Raw genomic sequence first — 13,557 nt, forward strand, 5'->3', positions numbered from 1 at the left:
CAAAATATCATGTATTTCTTTTCTTTTAACAGTCTAGCTATGGAATATAATTTGGTTCTAATTTTAATAATTTTTTTGCATTATGATAAATAATGATAAGAGCATTTTGATACCAAATACCCCTGGGGGGTTAAAATGTGTTCTAATATACTGTTCCTCTTATATCCAGGTTATAATTAAATTTATGTGGAATGATTTTTGAAAAATATAAAGAAACATAGGGGCAGGCCATGGTTGTTCAGCAGGCAGGGTTCTCGCCTGCCATGCGGGAGAGCCGGGCTCGATTCCCAATGCCTGCCCATGCAGAAAGAAAAAGAAACATAGAAAGGGTTATAAACATTTATGGCCAAACAGAAAAAAAATTACACTGAAAATCACCCTCCAGCAAAATTGGTTCCATGCTTATAATGTAAGTTTAGCATATACCAGTCAGTATATGATACAAAAAGGCAGTGTTTTAGAAAACTGATTAGAATTAGTTTTACAAAGTTTTTTACATAGTCTCACATTTTGCCGAAATAAACATAAATAAGGCAACGTGACTGAAGGAGATATAACCCTCTTTAAAAATAGGGATTTAAGAGTCATATGCATATTTTTTTTTGCATGGGCAGGCACCAGGAATTGAACCCAGGTCTCTGGCATTGTAGGTGAGAACTCTGCCTGCTGAGCCACCATGGCCCGCCAAATAGTAATTCATTTTTAAAATCAGAAAATAATACAATAAACTCTAGAAAATGGTGATGAATGTCAAAGAAAAAATATACCATAACAAAAAATGGAGTGTTGGTATTACTATGCTAAATTCAGAGTATTCACAGGGAGCTTTGCATGGATTATTCCTGTAAATCCTTAGAGCTAAAATTTGTTGAGAAATTATGATAAGCAGTTCATTCTGGTGTAGCTTCATTGGTATAAATTATAGATCCTTTGGTGAATCACTTCTGCACTTCTAGAGGTCTTTTTTTTTTTTTTCTGTCCCAGGCTTGAACACACTCCTTAATGTTCTTCCAACACATTTTTATATTACAACATTGCCGCTTAAAACACCTATGGTATTCTCTTTCCTCTACTGAAAGGACCTGATACAATTTCTAAGCTTTGCATCTGTTGTTGATTTAATGACCTAATTCAGAAATTTGCGTAACTGGCAAATAGAGACGAGTATGGAGGTGAGCTCTTCTTAAAGTGGCCTTGGATTGTGTGCTGTAGCCCATACCTATCTGAGTGTCTCAGAATGAATTATGCGTCCCATTTCCAACATAATTTGTGACACTAATTTCAAGTCAGCAATTTTTATCTGTGACCATTGGTTGTGTGTCTCAACCATGGGTTTGTCTCCATTCTATATGGCTCAAAGGAAATACTGTTATGTTCTTGAATGGTGACTTGAATGGGAGATTAACTGTCATGAAAAATAACCATACACACCAGTGGCACTGCAGACCAGAGGGTCTCAAATCAGTTATCAGGGCTAGGGACCTCCTTCATGTCATTGGTTACTTTACTGGGTCAAGACTCTGGGCTTGAGATAGGTTTCAGTTAACTTCTCTTGATTCCACTGGTTTGCATGGATATTTCCCCATATAAACCTCTCAGTCAAGGCTTTTGTTGTGACAGAAGTGTGGGCAGCAGCAACAGCAAAGGCATTTTGTAACATCTTAATGAGTCATCTGCCTTGAGGAGTGTGACTTTATCATGTAACATGACAGTTAATCTTCCATACAAGTGTACACTCAACAGCCTAATTCCTTTAAGCCATCTATAGAGGCTCAAAGGAATTGAGCCATGGAGACCAACCCCTCGTTGAGATGCATATCCAATGGTCACTGACAAAATTTGCTGACTTCAGTTTAGTATCAGTCACAGTTTATGTTGGAATTGAGACATGTAATTCAATGTGAGATAGGTATGGGCTACAGCACACAATCCAAGGCCACTGTAAGAGGAAATAAACCAAAATAAAAACCAAACAACTAAATAAAAAAACACTAAAAAAGAAAAAAATAATGTGGGTTGTTCTAGTCTGCCAAAGCTGCTAGAATGCAACACATCAGAGATGGATTGGCTTTTATTAAAAAGAGATTAATTAACTTAAAAGTGTATAGCCCAAAAGGAGATTTATTTAGTTAAAAATGAATAGGTCTTCAGAGGAAAGGCAGCTAACTTTCATCTGAGGTTCTCTCTTACACGGGAAGGCACAGGGCAATCTCTGCTGGCCTTTTCTCCAGGCTTCTGGGTTCCAACAGATTTTCCTGGGGTGATTCCTTTTTGCATCTCCAAAGGCCTGGTCTGAGCTGCAAGTGCTGAGATGAGGTATTGCTGAGCTGCTTGGGCTGTGCTGTGCTGAGCGGTCTCATTTAAGCACCAGCCAATTAAATCAAGCATCATTCACTGCAGCAGGCACTTTCCCTAGCTCACAGCAGATGTATTCAGCAACAGATGAGCTTTACGTGCCATTAACTCATGCCTATAGCAACAGAACTAGGCACATTCACTTGGCCAAGTTGACACCTTAACCTAACTACCACATGGATATAGGGGAAAGATACAAAAAAAAAAAAAAAAAAAAAAAAAAAAACACCTGAAGAAGAGAACTACATTTTGACCTAACTGGAAAGTCAAAACTTTCTGAATGAATTTATACAATAAAAAGATATGGATAAAATAAAATAAAAAAAACATACAGACACTGGTTGACTTTTTTGCACCTCTACAGCATAGATTCCGAGTTAACATGAACATCTGCTAAAATGTACCAATTTGCAATCTGAACACCATTAATTGATGCTGGGGCTTAAATTAGAGTTACACTTAGGCATCCCAATAAATTTAAACAAGTTATCCCTTGTAATCTTAGAGGTGTTATTGACCATAAAATAGAGGACAAACTGGTATGTGCCGCCTTAACCACTGGAAATACTGTCTTGTCTAAATTCTCCATAGTCCAATTGCCCTTAAATATCACACAGTGGTCATGGACAATCTGGCCTAATGAATAATAAGTAAAAATTGCCTTTGGTACTTAGACTTATTTTGACAAAATGAGGTTTCATGGGCCTTCTTTTCTGCCCCTAGTTATTTTTAAAGGAAATTAAAGTTGTCTGTGAAAAGCCAATATAAGTATTTCTGTGATGCATTTTCCATCAGATAGAAAAATTCAAAGTGAATGGTTAGAAAGCTCAGAAGGAAGTCTGACTTTATAGTTTCTCATTATTTTGTCAGATCATGAATCTAATGGTGGGTTGAATTGATTTGAGTAAGGTTGTACATTTAAGATTTGTGACTATACTACACTTTCTTTGTCCTGGATTCCAAATCACAGCACAATTACTTAAACCAGAGCAATTTAAATGAACTGGGTTTTGATCTTCTTTAATTCAGCTTCACTTTTATAGATATCAAAATATCTGCTTATTAGACTGAAATTTTAAGTCAAGTTAATAAATAATTTTTAAGAATTAACTATATTCCATACACATTTATAGGGAAAATTCAGTGATATAAGAAAGCTGATTACTTCTCTTTAAAATCAAAATTGTATTTATATATTATAATTTAGGATTTCAAATCTGGTCCAAGTCACTACTCACAGTTTCTGTATATCAGAATCTATGATGGGTTGAAGCTGTATGTACACCAGAAAAGATGAGGTTATTTTATCCATCCCTATGGATGTAGACCTATTTTGTGGGTGGGACCTTTTGATTAGCTTATTTCAGTTGATGCGTACCCCAAGTGGGTCTTAATCCTCTTACTGGACTCCTTACTGTCTTTTAAGAGGATAAAAGACAGAAGTGATTAAGAAGAAAAAGCCCCAGAGAAGCTGAGAGAGGAGGCTATTGAAGCCAGAAACTGAAACAACGAAACCTGCAAGAGAAGGGAGACCAACAGATGTGAACATGCCCCTGGCCATGTGACAGAGGAACTGAAGATCACTGGTAGCTGGCCACTGGAGAGAAAGTGTCACCTGCTGATGCCTTGATTTGGATATTTTCATGGCCTAAGAACTGTAAGCTTGTAAGCTAATAAATCCCCATTGTAAGAGCCAAACCATTTCTAGTATATTGCTTTCATCAACCTTAGCAAACTAAAACAGAATCCATCATCTTACCTCGAAGAGAAGTATGTTTCTTTACCTTGGATATGAATGTAGATGAGTGAGGTCATCTGTGCTTACCAGAAAGATTCATGCTAGGAAGAGATGTGTGAAGTTCTCCAGAGTCTAACACTCTCTGGTTAGACTCTACCAACTGGAGACATTATTAGCAATGGTTTCTGTCATCATTTTGCAAGAGCATTTTCTGGCAGCTGCTTAACATTGGATGAAATGTAAGAAACCAAAGAAACTTGAGAAGCACTCTGAATTGAAAAGAGAGAAATATAAAACTGCTTTTTCCACAAATAGCTTGTCATACTCAACTGCTTAATTCCATGTTTTTCTTCAATGGTCTCTAATAGTAACTATAGATATCTATTGATGTGCCCAGCTGTTTCCAAAAAGTAATCTACTCTGAATTATTTACACAAGTGTGTTATGTCATAAACTATGTTTGATTTCCAGTAATAGCTATGGTATTTAAAGTTCCTTATTTTAACAAAAAGTTTTCATATTACCCTAGAATAGCATCATGATCAAGCCTATGCATCAGTATTCAATGTAACACCCTTATGTGATGACTTTCTCTGGGCAGGGCACAGACTTCTCTACTGCCTTGATTCACACTGAGCCCCTAAGCTCCATAAAACTGTCTTTCCACCAAAGAGATTATAGTGTTGTGCAAATTATTCTCTCTTGTTAATGACCCAACACAGTTACCTAAGGCATTTGGCAAACATTCCTAATTTCTCATTTATTTCATTTCCACTAAACTTCCCTCCCATCAATATTCACCATCGTTGACAGTACAACCACACAAATCAAGTTCTAGGAGAAGTTTTGGCTCTCTTGTAGTCCCCCAAGGCTAATAAACATTTTAAATCATAAATGTGATCCAGCATTGGACTCATATAGATATCCCAATGGAAGTCATTTTCTTATGGGGACTATGAAGTTAGGATGGATAAGGGTGAGTTCAATGAGGGGGCATTCTTGACTACTAGAGTGAAATAATTAAAAGCTTCTTGGATTCAGCAATCATTTTCTTTTGAGAAGTTACCTATGTACAAGATATTCTTCTAGCTTCTAAGAATACAACAATGAGCAAAACAGGAGATAATTCTTGCCCACATAGCCCTTGGTCATGCTGCTGTTTTGAATTACCCCAAACTATCAGTAGCTAAAACCAATAAAGGTTTATTTCCCCTGTAAGTTGAATCTCTATTTAAGATTGCTGGGGGCTCTGATCCAAATCCTCCCACCCTGGGTTCATATGACAGTTACTCTATTAAATAACAGTCACAGGAACAGAAGTAAAGAAAGCTCCAGAGGATGACAACAAGACACCAAATGCTCCAGAACAGAAATGATACCTAGCACCATTGTTCATCCCTCATTTGCCAGGCTGTCACAAACATAAAAGGGCCAGGAGATGAAATCTTCTCATGTCCTCAGGAGATGAATTGCTGGATCTGTTTCCTGAAGAGCAGAAATGTTGATCACATGAACAGTGATGTACAATAAGAAATGAAATAAATGTGTTATATAGTGAGTTAATTTGCTAATGTTGCCAGAATACACTATTCTAGAAATGGGATGGCTTTTTTAAAGGAGGTTTATTAAGTTATATATTTCCAATTTTAAGTCCATAAAACGTCCAATCTAAAGCATCCAGAGAAAGATACCTTGACTCAAGAAAGGCTGAAGGCATCTGAGGTTTCTCTGTTAGCTGGGAAGGTATGTGGCTGGCATCTGCTGATCCTTTGGCTTCTGTTTCAAATAGCTTACCCAGTGATATTTTCTTTCTTCATCTGTAAATGTCTCTGTCTGTGTCAGTGCTAAGATTTTTCCAAAATGGTTCCCTCTTAAAGGACTTCAGTAAACAGATTGACACCCACCTTGAATGGGCAGAGACAAATCTTCATGGAAACCACCTCATCAAAAGTTCCCACCTAAACAATAGGTCTGCCCCCCACAATATTGGATTAGGAAAAAGAATGGGCTTTTCTGGGATACATAAGCTTCAAATCAGCACATTCCACACTCTGGACGCCAGAAAGACACGTTCTTTACAAATGCAAATATATTAATTCCATCACGGTATCACAAAGCCTTAAACTATTTCAGTAACAATACAAACACAATACAAAATCAGAAACAGGACAAAATCTTGGCAAAGTCAGTTACAGGCATACTCTGTTCAAAGGCAAAATCTCCTCTGACTGTTGACCTGTAAAACTCAGAACAAGTTATCTGCTGCCAATATACAAGGGAGGGACAGTCATGAGATAAATCTTCCCATTTCCATAGGGAGAAATTGGAAGGAACCATGGGGTCCTTGGTCCCAAACAGTTCCAAAAACCAGCATGGCAAACTCCATTTGATTTCAAAGTCTTATCTTTGGGCTTGACAGACCAGCAGTCTCATCCTCTCTAAGGCTTACACAATGGTCCTGTACTCTCCAAACACTGGAATGAGGGTTCCAACATTGGGGAGCATTGGAGACACCACCTTTTTCTTGGCTTCATCCTCTCCAAGCATTGGGACAGTACCTGCACTCTCAGCCATCTCCGGGACACATGCTTAACCCCTTCAGAATAATGGCAGCTAAGCTCACCCCAAACCCCAAAGTCTTCAAAGCAGTAGGCCTACACTGCCTTTTGGGCAAACTAACTCTTTCCAAGTGCGTGGGTGGGTCTGTTCTCCTGATCCAAGATTTCTCGGCTTCAGACCTTTGTTTCCATGGTTCTGCTCTCAAAGTAATTTTTCCTTCAATCTGTCCCTTTTCTTTACTCTTTGGCCTAGACAGGCAATGGCTCCTTTATACAGGTATCATAAGAAACTTATTTGTTTTCTGTGTAGTACACCCATATCACATGCATCAGATAATAAGATCTTCCATAAATCCTTTCTGGATAACTCCATTTACAATTTTGGCTTTTTCTGAGATGGCTGACTGGTTCCATGTCCAGGTAAATCCTCACATGGGGCACTATTGTCTGGGGTCTCCCTTTCTAGAAACCCAGAATTTTCTAGACCATTAATTTCTGGTTTCTTTGTACCCAAGAGTTCAGTTCTCAGCTTATCACTTTCTTGTCATATTTTACTGTTAACTGCAAGGAGAAACCAGATTGGATTTTCCACATTTGGTTTGGAAATCTCTTCTGCTAAACATCTAAGTTCATCTCTTTCAAATTCTGCCCTCTATCCAATACCAGCATTTAATTTTGCAAAATTCTCTGCCACTTTAAAACAAGCATCGCCTTCCTTCAAGTTTGCAATAACATATGCATCATTTCTGTCTAAAGCCTCATAAAAGGCATCTGTAGAGTCTACATTTCTACAGTCTCGTTAAAGTAATCCAGCTCTATCCTATACACTGCCTCACAATTCTTCCAGAATTTTCCCCTTATCCATTTAAAAAGCTGTCCCAACATGTTTGGTATTTGCAAACACTGCACCCTCTTCTTTTGTACCAAAATCTGCCTTAGTTTGCTAATGCTGCTGGAAAGCAATATAGCAGAAATAGGATGGCTTTTATAAATGGGGGTTATTTCTTTTTATCAACAGAAAGATACCTTGACTCAAGAAAGGCCCATAGTGTCCCAAACACTTCTGCCAGATGATAAGGCACATGGATGGTATCTGTTGGTCTTTTGGCTTCTGGTTTAAATAGCTTCCCAAGGGACATTGTCTTTCTGCATCTTCAAAAATCTCTGTCTGCATTGGCTATAAGCTTTTCTCAAAATGGAGCCATCTTAAAGGACTCTAAGACCCCCCCTTGAATGGGTGGAGATACATCTCCATGGAAACCACCTAATCAAAAGATCCCACCTTAAACAATAGGTCTGCTCTTACAAGATTGGATTAGGAAAGAGAATATGGCTTTTCTGGAATACATAACAGTCTCAAACCAGCACATATTGAAATGTAGGGTTTATGGAATAAAATAAAAGAGAGAAAAGGCCTAGAAAGTTTAAGTTCAGGGAATGTAGTTTTAAATAGTAAGTCAGGGAAGGCCTAACTGAGATGTTGATATTAAATAAAAACATGAAATTAATGAAGAGGTAAGATAAAATTCATCTGTGAGAAGATGTAAGCAGGTAATAAAGTTCTAGGCAGTGAAAAAACAAAGATTTTACTGTAGTAGTCTGTGACATGTAGGTCAGTATAGCTTTAGGGGAGTGGGCTGCAGGACTGAAGAGAGGGCTAGATTGAAGTTTTAATTATAAGGCAGATCACTGAAAAGCATTTAAAAGGTTTTGAGTAGAAGAGGGCAATGCTTTTTGTATGGATTAACAGGATCACCCTTGTAGCTCTCTTGACAATTAATGATATGGAGTTGTATTAGTCAGGGTTCTCTAAGGAAACAGAACCAACAGGAGATATCCATAAATGTAAGAATTTATAAAAGTGTCTCATGCAACTGTGGGGATGCACAAGTCCAAATTCTGTAGGGTGGTCCAAAGGCTCGCAATAATGATAAAAGTCATTATTCATCATTATTGATGAATTCAGCAGGAGAATCTGGTTGGCTGAAGTACATACAAAGGTTCTATTTTCAGGCAGCTGAAATCATCACCTCCCCCTTAAATGTCTCCAAATAACAGGATTCTCTCATTAGAGAAGACACTTTCACTAGTCAATTTTAAATTTAATTGGTCCTAGATGCAATCAAATGACAAATGATTTAGTAAACCAGCCTTCTGGTTTATTAACCAGCCATGAAATGCCTTTGCAGTAATAGTTAGGCCAATGCTTGCTTGGCCAGAAAACTGGGCATCAATGACATGACCAAGCTGACACATAAACCTAATCATCACAGGTGGCTAGTGTAGAAGTATTTACAGTTAGAAGGCATTAAAATAGGCAGGAGATAGTGGGAACTTGAACAAAGGTAATAGCAAAGAGGAAGTGAAAAAGTCTCAGATTCTCTCTATATTTTTAAGGCTGAATCAATGATTTGCTAATGGATAGGATGTGATGAGTGAGAGAAAGGAAAATGGAAAGATTTTATTTGAAAAACTAAAGAGCTGCCACATCCATATTAATTATAACTTTAAATACATATTGTGGCATGGCCCTTAATTGCTCCTCTCTGCATTGTTGCCACCCTCTCCCATCAAACAATCATCTTTCCAGAATCATTGCAACAATGTCAAAACTAGTGTACCTGTTTCCAATCTTCTGCTCATAGTCATTTTTCTACATAGTAGCCAAAGTGATCTTTTGATAAGAATTCAGTTCCCATCAGAGAGATAAAAATTCAAAGTTTTTGTTTTGAATTTCAAAGGCCTTCCATGATGCAGTCCTTGGCAGCTGCTCTAACCTCATTTATTATCAATATCCCCTTTTACTCACTTGGCTCCGATCTGACATCATTTTTGTTCTTTGAACATATCTAATGGTGCCAGTTCTGGGATCTGTCTCTGCCTGGAAACAATTTTCTCCCAAACATTTGCAAATATCCTCATTCAACTTTGTTGAGGTTCTTTTCAAATGTCATCTTTTCAGAGAAGACATTCCTGACCACTTCATCTATAATACACAATCCCCCCATCTCACATCACTCTGTCACCTTACCTCTCTATTTCCTCACAGTACTTATGAGTGATATCACATATTTATTTCAATATACATTTATTTTTTTATTTCTTTTCCCACTAGAAATATGAATTTATGAGAGAAGAGAATTATCTGAATTGCTCATACCTGTATCCCTGGTGCCTGAAATTGTGCCTGTTGGACACTCAGGATATACTGGTGTCAAGAGAAAGAATAAATGAATGACTAGAATCCCCATGGGTGTCTTTAGACTCTTCTGCACTTGCTCTACTTTTTGAAGTTTAAATAAGTTGAGCAGGAATCTGGTGAACTGCCAGAAACTATAGATGTCATAATATAGCCCAGCACTATGAATTGAAAGGAGAGAGAGATTCAATTACTGATACTGTTAATATCTTGACAAAAGCAATTGAGTTCTGCTGACATTCTGAAACAATTTACAGAGTTCAAATATTGCTGTCTAGAAAATAGAATTAGGGTAAAGATAAATCCATATCATCAAGCTTAGAGAGTATTTAATAATTTTTTGCATGGAAATATGTGCTGGGCCCACTCTGTTAAGTATAAGTGAATGTGGGAAGTATAAAATCTTTTAGGATGTAATCCTAGGAGAAAGTTTAAAGGACAGTTTGTGAAACAAAATTGAAATCTTAAAAAACTCACTAATTGCAAACGGTACTTAAAGTAAGATTTATCAAGGAGTGACACTTTCTTTTTTATCCAAAACTGGACACTGAGTCAGAACACTGAACATTATGGCCTAATTTGCCTAAAAGTTCCCCAAATACTCTGGCAGTTGTAGCCTTATTAGCCATATAAGTATAATCAAATGGCTAAAATTAGGGAGGCTAAGTGATTTGTTTCTTGGCACTATGTTAAACAGAGAGTTGAATCTTTAAATGACTTTCTTATTATTATAGCATTTCTTCTTATAGCATTTCTTATCAAATGCTATATCAAATGCTGAAGAATACTCAAAGTTTTAAAATTTATTTATATATTCACAAATGTATTCCAAATTTCAATAAATTAGCTGAATGAAAAATTGGAAAGACTAGAATAATTATTAGAAGGTTTTGAAAACAATAGTCTCAATATTAGTTAATATGGGAAATAATTCCAGGTGAGACTAATACAATACAGTTGAGAGAAGGAACAAAGTTGACAACATTTGTTTTAAAGAGATTCACAGCCAGGAGGACTTCTAGGAAAATGGAAGAATAGGAGAAGCTGAGTTCACCCCGGCTCCATGCAACAATGAGAGATGGTACAAAAAAATGTGCCTGGCACAGTGGTTCCAGGAAGTGAATGATCAGAGAGGGTCTTCTACCCTATCCAGGGAGGCCCTGAATGAAAAAGGCAGATAAATTGGGATGAAGAGCATGGGGTGAGTGTGCTCAGTCATGATTGCAGCTTACCCCCGAAGCTGTATCGGGAGATTTTCCCTCATACCTCTGTGGTCTGCAGACTTGTTCTCCCTGCACAAAGAGACAATTTAGCCAGGGTGCAGTACCAGCTCTCTACCCCTGAGACAGGCTGCTCTAGGCACCTGGTCATTTTTGGTAGAGACTGGCGAGTCCTTCCCCAGGGAGGAGGGGGAGATGTGGTAAGCTGCCAGTCTGACAGATAGCGAGTGAAAGAAACTTGTTTGGGTCCTGATATCATACACCTTCTCCTATGGAGGCTGGTAGACCTCAGGCATAGGAGGATGTAGCGGTGTGGCTGAGGAAGCCACCTGAATTGACTGTTGTGGCCAGTCACCATACATTTCTTGACTGGCTGCAGGCAGAGGAAGCTGAAATGCCCAGTGTCACAGTTTTAGATAATCCTAAGCGAGCACCTTTGGCCATCTGATCTATCAGACACACTAGAGGGTCTATGCTGAGGTGCAAACTGCCTATCCTATTATCCCCAGCCGGAGGGTTGATGGCTTTCAACAAGCAATGAGACCAGTAGCCTTGGTTGGAATTATATCATCTCCATTCACCTCAGCTGGTACCTGTAGTTGGTGAGAATTGGGCCTTAGGAGAAAAGGTGCCATCTGATGGGAAGAATCAGAAAGTGTAATCTGGCAAATTGTCTATCTGTGCAGCTTTCAACAGTGCCTCAATTAGGACTGCAATGCCCCCATGAGATCTGGGACTTGTTTTGGCAGGGAAGGACTTACGAACCAAATCCAAAAGGGGATTTTCAACTCATACCCAAGTAGATACAAAACCTTAGATGAGTGAAAAAGTCAATTTTGAAAATAACTATATCAAGACAGATGCCCTGTTTATAACAGAAAATCACAAAGCGCCTGAAGATTCAGGCATATATGGAACCCTAAATGACCAAACTCAATTGCCAGAGGGGACACAGAATTTGAAACAACGAATCAAGCGTGTTCATCAGGATGTAAAAGATAAAAAGAAGACACTGAAGAACATAAAGAAGAATCTGAAAGGCTACATAGAAAAGCAGCTGATCTTACAGAGATGAAAGATACTGTAGACCAAATTAAAATCATACTAGAAACACACAACAGCAGATTTGAAGAGGCAGAAGAAACAATAAGCAAATTACAAGATAAGAAAATTAAACTTGAACACACAAAAGAATAAATAACAAGAAAGATGAAAAATTGAAAGTAGATCTCAGGGAAATGTTAGACAACATGAAGTGGACAGTATAATAACTATTGGTATCCCAGAGGAGAAAAGAAGAGTAAAGGGATAGGAAGACTAATGGAAGAGATTATCCAGAAAAATTTCTAACCCTTGTAAAAGATATATATATGAAAAGCAAACAAGCTCAATGAATTCTAACTAGAATAAATTCAAGGAGGCTTACTCCAAGATGCATTCTAATCAGAATGCCAAATCTTGAAGAGAAGCAAAGAACATGAAAGCAATAAGAGAAAAGAGATTCACTACATACAAGGGAAACTACTTAAGATTGAACTTGGACTACTCACCTCACTGCATGGAGATGAGAAGGCAATAGTACAATGTATTTAAGAATTTGGATGAGTATGACTTCTAGCCAAGAATTCTTTATCCTGCTAAGTTGTCCTGCAAAACTGAGGGAGAGATTAAAATCTTCACAGAAAAAGGCTGAGAGAATTTGCCAACAAGATACCTGCCCTACAAGAAATAATAAAGGTAGTTCTGTTGGCTGAAAAAAAATAAAGGGACAGATCTGCAAGAAGGTACAGAATGGAAGGGCACCAGTAAGGGTTAGTTAAAGGATAAAAAGAGAGAGATGAAAAGAAAATATAGATCTGACAAAAAAAAAATGCAAAGGATAAGATGGTAGATTCAAGAACGGCCTTTACAGTAATAACATGGAAAACACTCACCAATTAAAGGACACTGATTGGCATATAGGATTTAAAAATATGGTCTATCTATATGCTGCTTACAAGAGACTCATCTTAGATCCAAGGATATAAATAGATTGAAAGTGAAAGGATGAGAAAAGATGTTCCATGCAAGCTAGAACTAAAAGAAAGCAGGAGTAGTACCAATATCAGACAAAATAGACTTTAAATATAAAGACATCATAAAAGACAAAAAAGGACACTACATATTACTAAAAGGGACAATTAACCAAGAATAAAGAGCAATCATAAATATTTATCCCCCCAATCAAGGAGCTCCAAGGTATATGAGACAGATACTGGCAAAGCTGAAGGAAGCAACTGATGTTTCAGCAATAATAGCAGGAGACTTTAATACACCACTCTCCTCTATGGATGGAACAACCAAAGAGAAGCTCAAGCAAGAATATAGAGATTTTAAATAACGTGATAAACAAATTAGACCTAACTGATATATATATATATTTGGGGTATAATGATATAAATATATCAGGATACACATTCTTCTCTAGTGCTCATTGACCATATTCCA

This window comes from Tamandua tetradactyla, chromosome 19 (genome assembly GCF_023851605.1).
Source record: "Tamandua tetradactyla isolate mTamTet1 chromosome 19, mTamTet1.pri, whole genome shotgun sequence".
Lineage (NCBI taxonomy): Eukaryota > Metazoa > Chordata > Mammalia > Pilosa > Myrmecophagidae > Tamandua > Tamandua tetradactyla.